This window comes from Triticum dicoccoides, chromosome 7B (genome assembly GCF_002162155.2).
Source record: "Triticum dicoccoides isolate Atlit2015 ecotype Zavitan chromosome 7B, WEW_v2.0, whole genome shotgun sequence".
NCBI lineage: Eukaryota > Viridiplantae > Streptophyta > Magnoliopsida > Poales > Poaceae > Triticum > Triticum dicoccoides.
Window position 1 is genome coordinate 415,534,333 of NC_041393.1, and position 7,046 is coordinate 415,541,378.

General features: G+C 39.7%; 1 long non-coding RNA gene across 3 annotated transcripts; it reads right to left on the reverse strand.

Annotated features, from left to right (window-relative positions):
- Nucleotides 1–23: 23 nt before the first annotated feature.
- On the reverse strand, nt 24–6,691 carry LOC119341867. 3 transcript variants are annotated; one of them, XR_005165304.1, is made up of 7 exons: nt 6,489–6,691; nt 6,236–6,393; nt 5,902–6,145; nt 4,766–4,809; nt 4,500–4,638; nt 2,734–2,820; nt 24–265 (listed from the first exon to the last, which is right to left on the reverse strand). It is a non-coding gene; the product is annotated as an uncharacterized LOC119341867 (long non-coding RNA). The 3 variants fall into 3 exon arrangements; XR_005165303.1 differs by having other exon boundaries at nt 24–2,820; nt 5,902–6,127; XR_005165302.1 differs by having other exon boundaries at nt 24–2,820.
- Nucleotides 6,692–7,046: the final 355 nt, after the last annotated feature.

Consider the following 7,046-nt stretch of genomic DNA (forward strand, 5'->3'; position numbering starts at 1 on the left):
CAAGGCAAGAAGACACTATCAGGTATATCATTCACCTTTTTATATCTTCATGTAATGACTAATTTTTTGTACTTCTCTAAAATATACATTTGAAAGATTGCCCTTTGTAAATATTACAAAACCAAATAATTTTACGTGTAGTGCTAAAAATGACTTTGAGAATACTTCGCCGTAGTAATTCCCATGGAGCAATTGTCGAGAAACAACCACACTGTCACACCAATAATGCCATACGCTGCAGCTCGAACCATGCAACACAACAATCCTGAAAAGCATGATTGATAAGAATTATAGGTTGTTTCTACATGCAGCCAGCATCTCTTATTTAGTGCATACATTGTTTTGTTTACGACATTGTGCATAAAGTACCTTTCAAATATTTGATACTATATTGCTAAAAGAATATCAAATGCAGAAATGAAGGGACAGTATACGTCAAAATCAGCAGGCCCACTTGCAAAAGAAGCTAAAGAAGCTATTATCAGGAGGAAACAACAACTACAAGAAAAAAGGAGTAAGAGATGCAGGAATACACAGGAAACAACCAATAAAATAGAAGAAGATGCTTCACGAAAGAGAAAGGAACAAATCAATGAAATAAGAGATGTCAAGCGTTCAAGGAGAAATGGGAGGGACAATGACCTTCAAAGCAACATCATAGAAACAAGCAGCAGCACTACGTCCAGAAGTTATGATAGCACGATATGGAACTTTGGAAAGCCAACATATAGATGCGAACATTGCAATGCAATACTATGGTGTGAGGAAAGATTAAATTCTCATAAAGGAACCAAAAAACCTTCTTTCGGAATTTGCTGTAAACAAGGTAAGATTGACCTACCAAAGATAGCATATCCTCCACCTTATCTCGCAGGACTATTAACAGGTGAAGGAAGTGATGCAACAAACTTCAAAGAAAACATCAGGTCATACAACTCAATGTTCTCATTCACATCAATGGGAGGAGCTGTTGACAAAGAAATAAACAAAGGCAAAGGACCATATGTTTTTAGACTGCATGGCCAGAACTACCACCATATCGGAAGTCTACTACCTGAAGAAGGTAACAAACCTCGATTCGCCCAGCTATACATCTATCAGACAGAAAATGAGGTTCAAAACAGGATAGATGCTTCAAGATGCAATGATAAAAAATCAACGGTGAACACTGCCATTGTCGAAAAACTACAAAATATGCTTGACGAGAACAACATCCTCGCGAAATCTTTCAGAATGGCAAGAGATAGATTCAAAGAAGAAGACTACCACGATTACACACTTCGGATACTTGGGAAAAGGAACGGAACACACAACCTTCCATCTGCATCGGAAGTTGCAGCATTGGTTGTAAGAGATCCAACTGGAGAAAGTGAAGGACGGGACATTGTTGTCGAGTACAAAAATATGGAACCTCACAGAATATTAGAAATCCATCCAAAGTTCATGTCGATGCAATACCCGATGTTGTTTCCATACGGAGAAGACGGCTTCAAGCTTGAAATACCTTACAAGCGAAGAAAAGAAGGTGACAAAAGCAGGAAATATGTAACTATGCTGGACTACTACGCATACTACCTACAGCAAAGACCTGACCAAGGAATGTCACTGCTAACGTCTAGACATCTATCGCTGCAATTTTGGGTAGATGTTTACACATGCATTGAGCAAAATAGACTAAACTGGATCAGGAATAATCAAGGGAAGTTACGAACTGAACTTTATAGTGGACTGCAAGACGCGATTGAGCGAGGGGACACCAGAACAGAGCAGGTTGGAAAGAGGATAATTGTACCTTCATCTTTTACAGGAGGCAGAAGATACAAGGCACAGAACTTGCAAGACGCTTTTGCAATATGCCGTTGGGCTGGATATCCAGACCTGTTTATAACATTCACATGCAATGCAAAGTGGCCCGAGATCCAATACATGCTAGATGAAGCAGGAGGAGGCCTAAATCCAGCCGACCGGCCAGATATTGTTGATCGAGTATTCATGATAAAACTGAAGGAGTTGATGAGAGACATCATTGTGAAGAAACACTTTGGAGAAACAATAGCAAGTAAGATCAGTCGACTACTCATCGCAACTAATAGCATCTAAATTTTTAATAGTTTTAGCACAGTATAGCCTTTGTCTATTTAATAAAATGCTTCTGAAATGTAACAAAACCAAACTATGTATTCAATCAATGCAGTTATCTACGCGATAGAGTTCCAGAAGAGGGGACTCCCGCATGCGCACATACTGGTATTCCTCAAAGAGAATTACAAGTGCAAAGGACCATCAGAAATTGACCAAATAATCAGTGCGGAGATCCCAGACAAAGATGTCGATCCGGACGGATATGCAGCTGTTGAGAATTTCATGATGCACGGGCCTTGCGGAGAGGCAAATACAAAATCGCCATGCATGATGGAGAACAGATGTAGTAAACACTTCCCAAAAGGATACAATGTCGATAGCACAATCGATGAGGATGGCTTTCCAGTATATAGAAGGCGAGACAATGGAAGGAAGATTAAAAAGGGAGGAGCAATGCTCGACAACAGATTTGTCGTGCCATACAACAGAAACCTTTTGGTCAAATTCCAAGCTCACATAAATGTCGAGTGGTGCAACAGGTCCAGGTCCATCAAGTACCTATTTAAGTACATCCACAAAGACGACGACCAAGTAACAGCCTTACTAAAGGAAAGGGATGCGGCAAACGATTATGATGAAATCAGGAAATACCTAGAGATGAGATACATATCAACAACCGAAGCATGCTGGCGGATATTCCAGTTTGATCTTCACCATCGTGATCCACCCGTCGAGAGACTGCCATTCCACATTGAAAATGAGCAACAAGTCATTTTTCTGGACTCGACTGACATCGAGAAGATAGTAAGAAGACCAGGATCCACAAGTACAAAGTTCACTGAGTGGATGGAGGTAAACAAAATACACGAGGTGGGAAAAGAATTAACCTATGCAGAATTCCCATCAAAATTTGTATGGAAAAGTGAAAGCAAAACTTGGGAGGAGCGGAAAAGGGGCTTTGCGATTGGAAGAATCTACTATGCACACCCTGCAAGTGGCGACCGGTATTATATGAGAATGCTTCTAAACACCAAGAAAGGATGCACATCATTTGTGGATATTAGAACAGTTAATGGAGTTGTTCACCCAACATACAAATCAGCATGCCAAGCGCTTGGATTTCTTGATGACGATGGTGAGTGGATTGAATGCATCAATGAAGCATCAAGCTGGGGATCAGGGACACAGTTACGACAACTATTCACCACAATTTTATGACATTGTGAGGTGACCAGCCCAAAGATGTTGTGGGATTCAACATGGGACGCACTGTCTGAAGATATCCAGTACAAAAGAAGAATTATCCTAAACTTTCCTATGCTGCAGCTTACTGATTCACAGAAAAAAGCATATGCTTTGATTGAGATAGAGAAACTAATGAGGCAAGCAGGAAAGACACTAAAGGACTATCCAGACATAGAACTACCAAATGCTACAGAACTTGAACAACTTGGAAACAGGATGATAAACGAAGAACTTAGCTATGACATGGAGGCACTAAAGAGTGAGCACCAAATAATAATAAACAATCTTAACCACGACCAGAAAATGGCTTTTGATGCAATAATGGAATCAGCTGAGAGAGGACTTGGAAAACAGATATTTGTAGAAGGCTATGGTGGCACAGGGAAAACCTATCTATGGAAAGCAATTACAACGAAGCTACGATCAGAGGGAAAGATAGTTTTTGCGGTAGCATCATCTGGCATTGCAGCTTTGCTGCTCCAAGGTGGAAGAATAGCGCACTCAAGATTCCACATTCCAATAAATATCACAGAAGAATCAACATGTGAAATAAAACAAGGCTCACATTTGGCTGAACTGGTAAAGAAGACCTCACTGATACTGTGGGACGAGGCTCCTATGGCAAACAAACACTGCTTTGAGGCACTAGAGAAAAGCCTTAGGGATATTCTAAGGTTCACAAACCAAAATAGTGACGAAAGGCCATTTGGTGGTATGACAGTTGTGCTAGGAGGCGACTTCAGACAAATAATTCCAGTGATAACAAAGGGAAAGAGAGAGCACATAGTAAATGCCTCAATCAAAAGGTCATACCTATGGAAGCACTTCGAAATATTTAGACTAACTGAAAACATGCGGCTGAAGTGCCTGTCAGAAGATCCAATACAAAGGCAAAATGTGGCTGAATTTGCAGAATGGATATTACAAATTGGCGATGAAAAAAAACAAACGATGATGGAGATGATTGGGTAAGAATACCTAAAGACATAATTCTACATAAAGGAGAAGACCCCAAAGAAGAGATAGTCAAAAGCACGTACCCAAACTTGCAACAAAACTATCGTGACCGTGAATTTCTCGAAGAAAGAGCAATACTATGCCCAAGGAATGAAACAGTTGAGAAGATAAATGACTACATAATGAGCCAAATACAAGGTGAAGAAGTGACATACCTAAGCTTGGACACTATATGCAAGGCAACAATGAAGTACAACACAATGGAGAATATGTGTCCAATTCCTTAACAAGATGACCTTCCCAGGAATTCCAAACCACGAGCTTAAACTGAAGGTAGGTTTGCCGGTGATGCTCCTACGAAACATCAATCAAGCGGCAGGTTTATGCAATGGCACAAGAATGACTATCACACAGCTGGGAAACAGGTACATTGAAGCACAAATAATCACAGGAACACACGTTGGTGACAAGGTATACATACCTAAAATCATTATGTCATCAAGCGACTCGAAGTGGCCCTTCGTGCTAAAAAGAAGGCAATATCCTCTATCAGTTTGTTTTGCAATGATGATAAATAAAAGTCAAGGTCAATCCCTAAACAAGGTGGGCCTATATTTGCCTAAGCAAGTCTTCTGCCATGGACAACTATATGTGGCATTATCAAGAGTCACAAACAGAGAAGGATTAAAGGTGCTGATCGACGACAATGAGTGCCCAAGCGAAGATAGCGCAAAGAATATAGTATACAAAGAGATCTTCTAATTCTTTGTTATTCAAACAAATGCATACGAGGGCCAAATAATAATGATTATAAACAATACAATGTATGGTTCAAAAGCGTGACATCCATATGTTTGATATATGGTCGGAAACACTGTATACAAAAATATGTTATAGATTGGATTTCTTATTATTTCGTAAGCAACAAATAAGAACATGACAATGCATAGTACTATTGCCATACACTTATTTCATGCATAGAGAGTGTGTACATGTAGCCTACTTTCCACATGGCCAAAAGTTTTAAAATCTTATTACAAATTAAGAATAATAACCACTCTGATAAACATGATTCTCAGAAATCTCATTAGACGACAAGATTTTATTAGATTTTATTAGATTGCATTTGTGTGTGCACCATATAACATTGTGTGTGTTCAGCATATAGCACTGCCTCTACGTGGTAATTAAGACACAACGTAAATCACTGAACTTGAAAACTTAACCTGCAGCTACACGAATACATGTCTGACATTAAGCTCATGTTTTGCTACATAGCTCAGTGAAAGTGCATGTAAACCTCCTTTTTTTACTGTCAAACAATAAATAGATGCAAGGGTCTCTTGCCAAGTTTAGTTAGACTCTATTCAAGCAGATCCATATGTTTGCTTTACTATGTTCTCTACTGCAGAATTCAGAGAACAAGTATAATTGCACTTCTCCGCACAGAAAGTTATGGTATGATTTCTGATTTCACACAAAAAGTTGTTTCGCAATGGAAAGATAAAATCTTATCTGTTTTCTACATCATTCAACTTCACAAAAACTTATATGGTTGCAATATAACTTATATTTGGTAGAAGTACGGACAGCAGGAGGGCGACACCTGATACGCACCACATGTCCAGGTCTCGGCAAAAAATGGCCACCAGCATGATATCCTCCAAGCTTTGGCCATGGATGGGCAAGCGAATTAATCTGATACGCCATATTCACTACAGATTGGGTACATCATCTCCCAATGGACGGGCAAGACACTCAAATTTGGGCCAACGGCCTCCATTTCTTTTTTCCCTTAAGGACGAAGGAAAGAAGGAACTGTGTTTTCCCCCTGTACTAAAAACTAAGAAGGAGAGGCGTACTTCCATTCAGAAAAAAAATTGGTTAATGAAATTATGATGAACATTATTCAAAGCAAGAGGCGAATGGGAGAGCACAAAGGGATTCATACCTGTGAGCACATCCGCAGCCTAAGACGATAGGAACCACACACAGAAGATGGCCCCTGAACCCAACGCCACATCTAAATGTCCCAGCGCCAATGGACTGCATAGCCAAAAGTGAGATGCCGCATCGCTGGTGAACCACGCCTGATCCGGAGCGCATGTCCTGGCCTCGGCAAAAAATGACCACAAAGATCACCTCCTCAAAGATTTGGCCATGGATGGGCAAACAAATCAATCTGCTAGAGCAAATACACTTACGATTTGGTAGAGCATCTCCCCATGGACGGGCAGGGCACTCGGATTTGGGGCACCAACATCTATTTCTTTTTCCCCTTGCGATTTGGTACGGCATCGCCCCATGGACGCGTAGGGCACTGAGATTTTGGGCAAAATCACCCATGGACGGGCCGCTTCAGTTACTTTCAACTACCCTTCAAAGGCAAAGAAGAAAGGAAATGTGTTTTTACGCTAGCACAACTAAAAGGAGCGGCGTACATCCAGTCAAAAGAAAAGAAAAAAATGCGTGCACATTTCTTCTAAAAAAACATGATTGGATGGGAATCACGTTACACAATTTCCTTTTAAAATGATGAAACACGTTTTACATAGTTTTGACTAAATTGAGACCGGTAAAAAATAAAACATGCAACTTTATATTTCATTTTTTATACAATTGGGTCCATTTGCTTCATAAATTCATAAACAATAAATCAATCATAACCATATAGTTCAACAAGAAATAAAAAATAAATGCACTAAAGATTAACATATAAGTTAACAGATACATAATTTTAAAAAACACATATATGAAGCAAA